The sequence below is a fragment of the Polypterus senegalus genome, chromosome 17 (assembly GCF_016835505.1).
Source record: "Polypterus senegalus isolate Bchr_013 chromosome 17, ASM1683550v1, whole genome shotgun sequence".
NCBI lineage: Eukaryota > Metazoa > Chordata > Cladistia > Polypteriformes > Polypteridae > Polypterus > Polypterus senegalus.
Genome location: NC_053170.1, coordinates 3,251,534 through 3,265,797, shown reverse-complemented (window position 1 = coordinate 3,265,797; position 14,264 = coordinate 3,251,534). Strand labels below are relative to the sequence as shown.

The 14,264-nt window shown below is 43.9% G+C and overlaps 1 protein-coding gene across 1 annotated transcript in view; it reads right to left on the bottom strand.

Annotated features, from left to right (window-relative positions):
* LOC120518226 (all-trans-retinol 13,14-reductase-like) overlaps positions 1–14,264 on the bottom strand; it is a 91,114-nt gene that overhangs the window by 29,723 nt on the left and 47,127 nt on the right. The gene's annotated exons all lie outside the window — the stretch shown is intronic.

Genomic DNA, 14,264 nt, shown 5'->3' with positions numbered 1-14,264 from the left:
ACCCTCGGACTATGAGGAACAAGATTCTCTGGTCTGGTGAAACCAAGAGGGGAACTGCTTGACCTCAGTTCTAAAAGTCACATCTGGAGGAAAGCAGCATCTGTGCAATACCAATCCATTCAGTGGTGAAGCGTGGCAGACGGAGGCAGCGCCAGGCTCTGGCCTTGGTTTTCAGTGGCAGGGGAGCGGGAGACTGGTCAGGGGTGAAGGCAAAGTAGAAGAGCTACATTTAATAATTTAAAAAAATTGAAAGAATGTGCGTTATGTTGAATATAAGACGCTGCAGATGTTCTACCAGACAGTTGTGGCGAGCGCCCTCTTCTACGCGGTGGTGTGCTGGGGAGGCAGCATAAAGAAGAGGGACAAACTGGTGAGGAAGGCAGGCTCTATTGTAGGCACGGAGCTGGACAGTTTGACATCCGTGGCAGAGCGACGGGCGCTGAACAGACTCCTGTCAATCATGGAGAATCCACTGAACAGGATCATCCCCAGACAGAGGAGCAGCTTCAGCGACAGACTGCTGTCACCGTCCTGCTCCACTGACAGACTGAGGAGACCCCACACTATGCGACTCTTCAATTCCACCGGGGGGTAAACTTTAACATTATACAAAGTTATTGTCTGTTATACCTTCATTGTTATCACTCTTTAATTTAATATTGTTCTTTATCAGTATGCTGCTGCTGGATTACGTGAACTTCCCCTTGGGATTAATAAAGTATCTATCTATCTAATATCGTGTACACATTTATACAGGGTGGCCCACGAAAAAGTAGCCCGCCTCCCTGGCGAAAAAAGGCACCCTTCCATAAAGAAAGAATGAATGCAAAAATCTTTACTCACTCTTTAAGAAAGTGCTGAAAATGATCTCCTTGTGCGTCAATGCATTTTTAGGCGTCTATATACGCCTATATACGTATGTGGTCATATACGTGACGCAACTCTGGGGCGCCAATGCTCCGAATTGCATTACCAATATTGTCTTTACTGGTGTAAAGTTCTCTGGTTATTAGCGTCCACTTTTCCCTTCAAATTGCCCCACAGATAAAAGTCACAAGTGCTTAAGTCCAGCGATCTCGGCGGCCACAATCCTTTGGTGACAATCCTGTCTTCTGTAAATGTCTCCCGAATTCGTGACAGTGACACGTGTGACAATTCGCGCCGTCCTGTTGGAAGAAGGCATACCCGTGGAATGGAATACATGTCGCTCAGCTCGTACTCACACGTTTGCACTACGTCTACACAGCTTTCGTGATGAGGGTAGTCATTCGGCGCGCCACTCTGGCAGGAAGGTGGGCTACTTTTTCGTGGGCCACCCTGTATTTCCATGATACAAAAAAGTCAGATGGTTGTTTAAATAAAATACTACTTACTAAGTCATTTTTCTCAAATTTGATATCTGCTTGCTTTTTATCATTATGTCTTGTCACAGACGCCCAGGGACGCTGCCCCACCGGGATGCCAGAAGCAGCAGGGGACCGGAAATGGGACAGTACTTTCCCCGGAACGCAGGAGGGCAGCCTCCCTGGACTGTATGGGGGCCACGGGGACGGAGCATGGAAGCTCAACCCTATAAGGGACATCGTCACCTCCAGTGGGCGCCCGGACGACTGTGAAGCCCTGGAGGTCAGCACTTCCACCACAGAAGGACTATCATGGACGTCCAGAGTGCTTCCAGGTGCTCATGCAGCACTTTCGTCACACTAGACAGTGTCGCTGGACACAGCACCTGGAGTCCTTATAAAAGGGGCCGCCTCCCTCCAGTAGACGAGCCGGAGTCGGGAGGAAGGAGACGGAGCTTGTGATGAGGAGGAGGAGAAAGAGACTGTCGGAGAATAAGGCATTGGGGTGTCGATTATTTAAAATAAACAAGTGTGTGTTTTAGGACATTTGGTGTCTGTCTGTCTGTCTGTCTGTGCCCCGGGGGCTGTCTTTCCACAGTCTATACAAAATTTGAATCATCTATCTCTAATTATAACTACAGTTAACTTGAAAATTCACAAATTGCAGAGGTCCTGAATGAGAAAGAAGGGCCAACACTGCAAATATGGACTCTGTGCATAAACTTCATGTCGTTGTCAATAAAAGCCTTTGAAACTTGTGAACTGCTTGACATTCTACTTCAACATGTGGCGATCGGAAAACACTGAAGCAGAAGACTTTGTGAAAAACCAACACTTGGGTCCTTCTCAGAACTTTTTGGCCACGACTGTAGACGTGCGTTGTGGTATATGGCCGGCTATTCATCCCGGCCAATACCCCCAGGCCGCCAGATGGAGCCCTCCCTGCAGCATGGAGATGCCTTGAATTCCAGCAGGGCATCATGGACAATGGAGTTTTCCTTCACAGCCCTGCTGGATACCATGGGGGCCACTGGAGGACGCTGCAGGGAGGCTGAAGGATTTCTACTCTCAAATTAGCCTGGAAGTACTTCCATGTCACGAGGACGGAAGAAATAAAGTACTTCCTGGCTGAGGAAGGAAAGGAGTTTTCACCTGACCCAGAAGTGCTGGATAATCATATGGACTGAGGGCTCAGGAGCACTTCTGGGTCAAGGACTATAAAGGATTCTGGGAAATCCCAGACGGATGAGCCGAGTCAGGTGGTAGGGTTACAAGGCGTCTGGGAGCGGAGGATTGTGATTGATTATTGTTTAAGTTTGAGTATTGATTTATGAGTATAGTGGAGGGTGCTTTGTGCACCGTTTTGTCCAAATAAAGACAATTACTGGACTTTTATCTGGAGTCTGGCGTCTGGTCTGAGGGTTCAAGGGGACGACAGCACCCGCGGTCTGTCACAGCACACAAGAGGTGCATTTTCAATGTCCAGTTTCTGGTAGGAATCAAGCAGATTCTGGACTCCCTGCTTGTATGCCGGAGACTTGTGGCTACCCAGAAAGTTTTCAAAAAGCCACTTGAGTGCCTCCCAAGCTTCGAGCTTGGCTGCTGAGAGGGGTTGTTTAAAACCATCATCCTGCAACACAGACAGGACCAGTGGACCTATAAATATCCCCTCCTAGCGATGACATGTGGAGCCCAAGACTAATCGTGGTCACCAAGTGGACAGCCAAAGTCTAATCTGTGTATCTTCTTAAGATCTGCGGTAACTGGACGATGTTGTCACGAATGCACCACGCATAACAGAAATTGTCTGAATGACTAATGACTAAGGCGGAGTGGTGGCTCTGAGGTTCGGGATCTGCACTGGCAATTGGAAGGTTCGAATCCTGTAAAATGCCAATAGAGACTCGACTCCGTTGGGCCCTTAACCTGCAATTGCTGAGCGCTTTGAGCAGCCAGAAAAGCGCTAAATAAATGCAAACAATTATTATTAACTAGCAAAATACCCGCGCTTCGCAGCGGAGAAGTAGTGTGTTAAAGAAGCAATGAAAAAGAAAAGGAAACATTTTGAAAATAACGTAACATGATTGTCAATGTAATTGTTTTGTCACTGTTGTGAGTGATGAGTGTTGTTGTCATATATATATATATACATATCTATACATATACACATATATACATACATATATATCTACATATATACACATACATACACACACACACATATATAAACATATATATACATATACATACATATCTACATATATACACACACAGCTATTTTGTATCACTGCAATACGCTGTTTGTTAAAACGGATGACTCCCGCTCTTACGTGCAAGTCTGCGTGGATATTATGAACTATCGTATTTGTTCAAGTTCTATTTAAATTTTAAATAGAAGGAATTTTTATTTAGTCGACAGAAATATCTTTGGTAGGAATGGTAAAAACAGACAGGAATATTATTCGTGAATAAATCAACTCAAACCTTAAACAACTTATAATATTTTGCTCTCCATAAAAATATATCCTGTCTAAATTATACAAGTTAGAAATAAAGTAAACATTAAAAGAACAAACATTCAAATTTCTTTACTCTTATGTAATTTTATATAAAAAATAAACTTAGATTTTAAATATCCCAAAAGATTTTGCTCTCCATAAAAATATATCCTGTGAAAATTATACAAATTCAAATATGAACATGCTGCATAACAAAACCTGGAAATATAAATCAAATGTGTTCCTTTCAGCAATAACAAATCAAATCATTCAGTTGTCTTTGCTCATGTGTCATTTTAGAGCTGGACGCCTGGCATCTTTTTTTGGCCACAGGTTCGTTTCTGTTTGCTGTGAGGTTCTGTGTTGTGGAGATTCTCAGGATGGACTGCAGGTGCTCATCAGTGAGGCGACTCCTGTGTGCTGTTCTGTTAGTCTTTATCACTGAGAAGAGCTTCTCACACAGATATGTGCTACCAAACATGCACAAGGTTCGAGCCGCATGTAGACGGACTTTTTTTGTTCTTCAAAGTCACCAAAGCGCCGTGCAAACTCAGTGCGCTCGGTTTATCAGCAAAGTGCGTATTTGGGAACACCATAGTGACGACTTGGTTCAACATTACTTGGCAACAGGGAAAGTGGGGCAAGGTGCACTGGTGCATTTGTGTCTCCCATAAAAGTAGCTTCACTTGAAATCACTTCACAGCTGAAGTGCTGCATTATGGGATCTGTAGTTTATTGTGTTACCAGCGCTTCATATACCCGGGCTTTAATAACAATAATACAGTATATAAAATGATCTCGCGGGCTGGATATAATTACGCGGGCGGATGTGGCCCGCGGCCCTTGAGTTTGACAAATATGGACTAAATAGAACTTGAAAAGATATGTTTTTTTAAATGTGATTGCGCAATTCAGATAGAGTTGACGCGCACTACAGCCTGCATGCCTCAATAAGTCATCCTCCTCGCTCTTACTTTTTTACCGTTCATCTAATGAATACACCGAGTATGGCTTTACCAAAACAATCATTGATGGCGAATAAAGTATCCATTATTCGAGTATGTAGAGCGGGATATATATATATACATATATATACCCGCGTATCACAGTGGAGAAGTAGTGTGTTAAAAAAGCTAGAAAAAGAAAAGGGAACATTTTAAAAATAACGTAACATGACTGTCAATATACAGTATTTGTTTTGTGAGTGTTATTGAATGTTGCTGTCATCAAGGATTTGATTATCATTATTTCTTTCAATCAGGTTCGTATTTGTAGGATGTGTTGTGTTCAAGTTACATTCCGTGTTTGTCAATCGTTGTAAAGATGACAGGTTTCATTCATCGATTCGTTTCTTACTGCATCAATAAACAGCTCGTTTCTTCTTTATCTGAGACCTGACACACTGCATGCACGGGTTTTTTTACGCTGTCTTCCTTTAGCGGGACATTGACTTTTTCCACCGTGTGCTTTGTTTCCACAGTAGCTGCATTTATGAATATGCTTATCAGACGCTTCATATTTTTTGCTGCCTTTTCAATTGTGTAATTCGGTTTTTGTTCAGCGCTCTTTGGAACTGTTGCTTTTTATCTGTGCACTGCGTCAGTTCACGTGAGCCGCTCGGTGTACATGCATTGAAGGTTCCCAGCTGTGCAGGTGCCATCTCGTGCTATGTCCATGGCTGTATTTAATGTTACCTTAGTCCTGGCACTTAAAACTTTCTCTCGCAGTTTCGCTGAGTTTGTGTCAAACACCACCCTGACCATCTCATCTTCCTCTCCATAAGCACAGTCCTTCACCCGTGAATATTTAGTGGAGTTTGCTATTGGATTGCCGCTGACGGACGGCCTTCTATGGGCAGGCACTAAATTACAAACGCCAGCGGCAGCCTGTCTATGAACTTAATTTAAAGTGTAGGTTTACATCGTGCTTTGTTTCAAGTAGCAGAACTGATGAATATGGTTGTATATGTCACTCGCTCGCTTCTTATTGTTTCGCTGCCTTCTCAATTATATAATGCATGTTTTCTTCAGCGCTTTTTTGAGCTCTTCCTGGTTTTCTATGTACTGCGTGATTACGTGGGAGGCGTGATGATGTCACACGAAACTCCGCCCCCACGGCGTTGAAGCTCATCTCCATTACAGTAAATGGAGAAAAACTGCTTCCAGTTATGACCATTACGTGTAGAATTTCGATATAAAACCTGCCCAACTTTTGTAAGGAAGCTGTAAGGAATGAACCTGCCAAATTTCAGCCTTCCACCCACACGGGAAGTTGGAGAATAAGTGATGAGTCAGTGAGTGAGTGAGTGAGTGAGTGAGTGAGGGCTTTGCCTTTTATTAGTATAGATACAAATTTCTAGGCATGATAACAACCGAAATCAATGGCAGTTAATGTTGTCTGTAACATAAAAATACAGACAACGGTCGTTAAGTCTTGTTATACACTTGGGGCTAATTATAACAAATAATCATGCAATATTTAATTCACTTCATCACAAAAATTAAATGTGCTAAAGAAACACTAAGTACAGATCTGAAATCAGCATGAAACACACTGCAAAACCCTCACAAAATGATTTCTGATGAATAATCGGTCCTGCAAAAACGCATTAGTTACTCATAGACTCACTCCTGGTCTTCATAACACTTATTAAACACCAGTACTCATCACAGTGCAGTGCGGCATATTGACACGCTGGTAGAATGTCTTGTCACTAGGAAGAATTCACAGGCCTTATACTAAATACAGTGGGCATAGAAAAGAACCCCCCTCTTTGAAATACACTGGTGTGAAAAACTATTTGCCCCCTTCCTGATTTCTTATTCTTTTGCATGTTTGTCACACAAAATGTTTCTGATCATCAAACACATTTAACCATTAGTCAAATATAACACAAGTAAACATAAAATGCAGTTTTTAAATGATGGTTTTATTATTTAGGGAGAAAAAATCCAAACCTACATGGCCCTGTGTGAAAAAGTAATTGCCCCCTGAACCTAATAACTGGTTGGGCCACCCTTAGCAGCAATAACTGCAATCAAGCGTTTGCGATAACTTGCAATGAGTCTTTTACACGCTCTGGAGGAATTTTGGCCCACTCATCTTTGCAGAATTGTTGTAATTCAGCTTTATTTGAGGGTTTTCTAGCATGAAGCGCCTTTTTAAGGTCATGCCATAGCATCTCAATTGGATTCAGGTCAGGACTTTGACTAGGCCACTCCAAAGTCTTCATTCAGAGGTGGATTTGCTGGTGTGTTTTGGGTCATTGTCCTGTTGCAGCACCCAAGATCGCTTCAGCTTGAGTTGACGAACAGATGGCCGGACATTCTCCTTCAGGATTTTTTGCTAGACAGTAGAATTCATGGTTCCATCTATCACAGCAAGCCTTCCAGGTCCTGAAGCAGCAAAACAACCCCAGACCATCACACTACCACCACCATATTTTACTGTTGGTATGATGTTCTTTTTCTGAAATGCTGTGTTCCTTTTACGCCAGATGTAACGGGACATTCAACTTTTGTCTCATCAGTCCACAAGGTATTTTCCCAAAAGTCTTGGCAATCATTGAGATGTTTCTTAGCAAAATTGAGAGGAGCCCTAATGTTCTTTTTGCTTACCAGTGGTTTGCGTCTTGGAAATCTGCCATGCAGGCCGTTTTTGCAGGCCAGTCTCTTTCTTATGGTGGAGTCGTGAACACTGACCTTAATTGAGGCAAGTGAGGCCTGCAGTTCTCTAGACGTTGTCCTGGGGTCTTTTGTGACCTCTCGGATGAGTCGTCTCTGCGCTCTTGGGGTAATTTTGGTCGGCCGGCCACTCCTGGGAAGGTTCACCATTGTTCCATGTTTTTGCCATTTGTGGATAATGGCTCTCACTGTGGTTCGCTGGAGTCCCAAAGCTTTAGAAATGGCTTTATAACCTTTACCAGACTGATAGATCTCAATGACTTCTGTTCTCATTTGTTCCTGAATTTCTTTGGATCTTGGCATGATGTCTAGCTTTTGAGGTGCTTTTGGTCGACTTCTCTGTGTCAGGCAGCTCCTATTGAAGTGATTTCTTGATTGAAACAGGTGTGGCAGTAATCAGGCCTGGAAATTGAACTCAGGTGTGATACACCACAGTTAGGTGATTTTTGAACGAGGGGGCAATTACTTTTTCACACAGGGCCATGTAGGTTTGGATTTTTTTTCTCCCTAAATAATAAAACCATTATTTAAAACTGCATTTTGTGTTTACTTGTGTTATATTTGACTAATGGTTAAATGTGTTTGATGATCAGAAACATTTTGTGTGACAAACATGCAAAAGAATAAGAAATCAGGAAGGGGGCAGATAGTTTTTCACACCACTGTATTCCCATCTCTTTTGCTTCACAGCCTTAAATGAAAAAACACACAAACTAATATTTTTTTGCAATTTTACTTACTCTGCCACCGAGGGAAAGATCTCACCACTACAGTTCAGACAAATTATAAAAAAATCAAAAACAAGAAATCCTGAGATGAATAAAGGACCAAAACTCACTCAGGTGTCAGTGCCCCCCATTTCCACTGCAGTTACTGGCTTCCTCCCACCTGTGCTCAGTTGTAATGAGTGCAAATAGTGAAGCTGTTCCTGGTCCATTCATTCCCTCACTTGGTAGAGCAACTGACATCAAACAACTGACTATGGGTGGCAGGCCACTTTCAGAAGATCTCAGGGATGGACAGGAGGGCAGGAGATGGAGAATAAAACCTCTCAAAGGCTTCATCAATCCCACAAACACATCATAAAGAAGTGTTTGTACTGCTAGGACCCTCCAAACTGGGTGAAGATCAAGGAGGACACTGGTAAGAGAGGCTACTGAGAGGCCAACGGCCACTTTGAAGGAGTTACCGGATTTGATGGCACAGAGTGGTCATTAATGGTGTGCAGGTGACAACAGTTTCACAAGTGCTCCACCTTTGTGGCTTGTTCGGGAGGGTCACACTTCTCAAGAAAGGCCACAAGAAGGATCGTTTGAGCTTTGCCGGAATGCACCTTGAAGATTCTGATGCCAAGTGGAAAAAGGTCTTCTGGTCAGATGAGACCAAAATCAAACTATTTGGCCTCAACACCAAACGGTCCACCAATGCAGCTCACCATCCACAACACACCATACCTACAGTAGAGCATGGAGGGGGCAGCGTCCTGTTGTGGGGGGCCTGGGGCTCTCGTTAGGGTAGAAGGAAAAATGGATGGGGCAAAGTAAACCCGCTACCCTCTGCCAGAAAGTTGAAGATGGGCAGAATGTTCACCTTTCAACATGACGACGACCTGAAGCACACAGCAAAACTGAGCACACGGTGGCTGAAGGAGAAAAAAGTGAATGTCCTGGTGTGGCCAGTCAGAGACCAGACCGAAATCACAGTGAAAATCTGTGGAAAGATCTGCAGATAGCAGACCACCAATGCCCACCATCCAATATGAGCGAACTTGAACAGTTCAACTGTAAAGAAGAGTCGGGGGCAAATACTGAGTGGGCTCAATCTAGGTGTGTGAAGCTGATAGAGAAGAATCAACAGACTTCAGGCTAAAGGGGGGTCACCAAAATGACATTGACATGGGGGTGATCTTTTATTCATTTCAGTAGGTCTTGTTTTTGATTTTTTATAATTTTTCTGATCTGTAGCTGTGATGTCTTTCACTTGGTGGCATTGAGTAAGTAAAGCTGCAAAAATATTAGTTTGAGTGTTGACATCGAAGGCTGTAAAGCAAAAAAAAAGGGAATATTTCGAAGGGGGGGATTCTTCTTTATACCCACTGTATGTCATATATCACGAGAAATAAGTCTCAGCTAAGCCACCTCAGCATAAGTGAAGTTGTGCTACTAGCTGAATAAACCCTCTTGTAGCAGATTAACCCGGGCAGTAAAAACTTCATCTCCCAACCGTCCCTGCACTTGACCTGATTGGACGCCCACCAAGGGTGCAGGGGCTGCTGGGAAACAGAAGGCCGGCGGGAGTTTTAAACGGGAGCCCGGTTATACAGAGAAGTGGGATGTTGTATTGTGTGTCTGGAATTACCCGTCTGTTTTGTCTTCCCGTTCTCTGCCTGTGGATCATCGATATTCTTGTCCTGGATGATCTCCTGTTCGTGTGTACGGAATGTCTGGCGTCTGCCTGCCTGCTGCACGGGGACTGAATTAGATCGCTTGTCATCCTCCCGAAGAAGAGCGCTCCCGATCCCATCACTCTTCATCATCAAGATGTACCGGTAGGACCATTCTGTACATTTACGTATAGCGAGTTGACCTCTGGATTATTCAGACTTCATCATTTCACTACACTGGTTGCCGTTTCCCGTGAACTTTGTTATGGACTTCATCGTGAGTGAGTTTTGTTAGTTGTTTATTGTTTGCTTCATTTGTGTTTATTGTAAAATCTCCGGAAAGGGAACTGGGGTGGGATTGTTTTGGTTCGTGAGGTGTCAAAAATATGTGCGCATGGCAGCTAAAAGGACCAAATGAAGGTAATTCCACACCAGGCCAGGGGGTGGCAGGGTGCAGTAAACCTTTCTCTTATGTCTCTGCAGACCAGACATGGCAAATTCTGCCTGGACCAGATGACACCACTTCCGGTTCCACCGCCTCCAGACGCCACTTTCGGTTCCGAACCCCCTGACCCCGAGATGCCACTTCTGCCAACCTGCCTTAAAAGCAAGACCACTTCTCTCTTTGAAGTCACTTCTGTTGTGGACTCAAGCTGTACACTTCTGTGCAAACCAAATCTTATTTTTGCAGCCTTATTCACGTATACGGGTGGCTGCCCCGCACCGCTTTCTGTGTCAAGGTCTTTTCATTTTACAGTGGTTAGATTTCCTTTACTATTGTAAATATTAGTAGTATTGTCATCTGAATCAGTCCCACTCCCATGTGGGGTCCCCCAGGGTTCCATTTTAGGGCCACTACTTTTTTCAATCTACATCCTGCCTTTAGGTGCAATTTTTAGAAAACATGCAATTTCATATCACCCATATGCTGACGACTGCCAGATTTATTTCTCCCTCAAGCCCACTGAGTCCACCAAACCTCTCCTCGACTGCCTAGCTGACATTAAGGACTGGCTGGCTGTAAACTGAACGATTCAAAAACCGAGGTCATTGTCTTTAGTCCCGACTGCAAACAGACTCCACCCCTTGGCCTCGACTCTCTTCCCATTCCAGTAACTTCGTCTGTCTCCAATCTTGGAATCAAAATGGATACGCTCCTGAAAATGGATGCTCAAGTCAACAGCACAGTAAGATCCTGCTTTTTCCATCTAAGGCGAATCGCCAGACTCAAGCCTATTCTGTCTAATCAGTAATCCATGCATTCATTACGTCCCGGCTCGATAGATAGATAGATAGATAGATAGATAGATAGATAGATAGATAGATAGAGTGAAAGGCACTATATGATAGATAGATAGATAGATAGATAGATAGATAGATAGATAGATAGATATGAAAGGCACTATATAATAGATAGATAGATAGATAGATACTGTAGATAGATAGATAGATAGATAGATAGATAGATAGATATGAAAGGCACTATATAATAGATAGATAGATAGATAGATAGATAGATAGATAGATAGATAGATACTTTATTAATCCCAAGGGGAAATTCGCATAATCCAGCAGCAGTATACTGATACAAAGAAACAATATTAAATTAAATAGTAATAAAAATGAAAAGAATTAAAATAAAATTAATGTTCGCATTTACTCCCCCGGGTGGAATTGAAGAGTCGCATAGTGTGGGGGAGGAACAATCTCTTTAGTCTGTCAGTGGAGCAGGATGGTGACAGCAGGTTGTCACTGAAGCTACTCCTCTGTCTGGAGATGATCCTGTTCAGTGGATTCTTCATGATTGACAGGAGTTTGCTTAATGCCCGTCGCTCTGCCACAGATGTTAAACTGTCCAACTTTAATCCTACAATGGAGCCTGCCTTCTTAACAAGTTTGTCCAGGCGTGAGGCGTCTTTCATCTTTATGCTGCCACCCCAGCACACCACCGCGTAGAAGAGGGCACTCGCCACAACCGTCTGGTAGAACATCTGCAGCATCTTACTGCAGATGTTGAAGGATGCCAACCTTCTCAGAAAGTATAGTCTACTCTGACCTTTCTTACATAGAGCATCAGTATTGGCAGTCCAGTCCAGTTTGTCATCCAGCTGCACTCCCAGATATTTAAAGGTCTGCACCCTCTGCACAGTCACCTCTGATGATCACAGGGTCCATGAGGGGACTACTCTAACTCCTGCCTTTTTGGTATCAGTAAAGCCACTCTTTCTAGACTCCAACTGGCTCAAAATGCGGCTGCAAGGCTTCTAACTGGAAGTAGCAGAATCCAACACGTTTCACCGATTTTAAAAACCCTACACTGGCTGCCGGTTAGATTCAGAATCGATTTTCAGATTCTCCTCCTCACCTATAAGGCATTAACCGGTCGAGCCCCCGCCTATTTGAGGGTCTTGCTCCATCGTCACAATCCCCCTCGTGTTCTTAGATCCGCAGATCAGCTGCTCCTAACCGTTCCCAAGGCACGTTTTGAAGCTCGTGGTGAAAGGCCTTTCTCCGTCTGTGCACTCAGGCCCTTAGTGGTTAGTCGAGCCGCTTCAGTCGCCACATTCAAATCTCGCCTAAAAACGCACTTCTTCACATTGGCTTTTAATTCTTAACGCGTTTCATTTTCCACTTGCCTTTCGCTATTTTCTCTATTTTATTTGGTCCCCTGACCTGTTTTTAGTATCTCGGTTTTAATTCTCTCTTAATGTTTGTTTTTAATAGTTTGCTTTTAGTCCTGCTTGTTGTAACTGTACAGCGCTTCGGTCAGTTGTAATGCTGTGTTTTTAAGCGCTCAACAAATAAATATGGTATGGTATTGTTTAATACATTTGTGAATTTCTGTTTTAATTCCGTATGCATTTCGTCTCAGTGAGGGAGTGTGTGTGTGTGTGAGTCGGGCTAAGATTGGGTGCGGTTCCTGGGATCCCCTGCGAAAAAATAAATACAGTGATCCCTCGCTATATCGCGCTTCGACTTTCACGGCTTCACTCTATTGCGATTTTTTTCTCATACACGCTTACGTCACTACGCATGAGAACTTTTATCTAAGCCCCACGATGGCTCCTAAACGTGCTGCTTTTTCTAAGCCATCTGACAATAAAACTAAGCGCCGGAGGAAGATGCTTACCATCGAGGAGAAGGTGAAACTCTTGGATATGATCAAAGATGGCAACACCCTACAAAAGCCTCCTCACGCAAATGAAAAGACAGCGCCAGCAACTGCCTATTGTGATGGATTGCCGGCATTTCACTCCGGCCCTCACCCCCAGGCCGCCAGGAGGAGCTCTCCCGACAGCATGATCATGCCCCGAGTTCCAGCAGGGCATCATGGACTATGTAGTGTTTGTACACAGCCCTGCTGGATACCATGGGGGCCACCAGGCGTCGCTGTAAGGGGGCTCGTAGGCTCTTATGTGCCCTATGACCTGGGAGTGCGTCACGGTCACGTGACAGGAAGAAACGACGTGCTCCCGGGTTGAAGAAAAGGACTATTTACCCTGACCCGGAAGGAATAAGGACTTGTGGACTGTTGGGCAGGAAGTATAAAAGGACTGTGGGAGCTCCCAGACGGACAGCTGAGTTGGGAGGCAGGGTGGCTAAGCGTCTGGGAGATTGGAGGATTTGGTTATTGGTGTATTGTTTGTTTATTGGGAATTGTGGAGAGGAGCGTGCTTTGTGCACTTTATTATTATAATAAATCCTATTATTGGACTTTTATCTGGTGTCTGACGTGTGGTCCAAGGGTACAAGAAAACCCTAATTCTGTCACACTATCAAGATGTTCTTCAGCCGCGCACCCAGACACCCACTGCCTACTCCTGGTACTCCTTCAGCGGAAGAAGACAACGACGCACCACCTGAAGACTCTCCTACTGAGGTCGTGCCTTCATAGGTTAGTGGTTGTGTGCAATTAAATGTACAGTACAATAATCTACTATATAAAAGCGGTCGGGATTGTCCTTCCGTCCTGTGAGTGCAAAGCGTAGCGGTATTCCGCTTATTACAGACTTACTACTTGTGGCTTGAGGTACGAAGCGACGCGATGTGAGCAGAGTTCTGGTGCTCCCATTGGTCCCTTGCTTTTATGCGCGATGTGCTGGAAAAATAGACAAAATGATGTCTCTGGAAATAATTAATGTTGATGGAGTACAAATGCCTCACCGCGTAGTCAATATCAGGGGAGATGGTGCTTGCTTATTCTCATCTATAGCTTATTTAGTGCATGAAACTCCGTCTTTAGCGGTACAGATTCGGGCTGACATTGTACGACTTTGGACGGGCACTCGAGGGGATAAAAAAAACTTAGGTTTTCGGGAGATGTTATGAATGGACACTTTGATGTTCTCATTCCCTA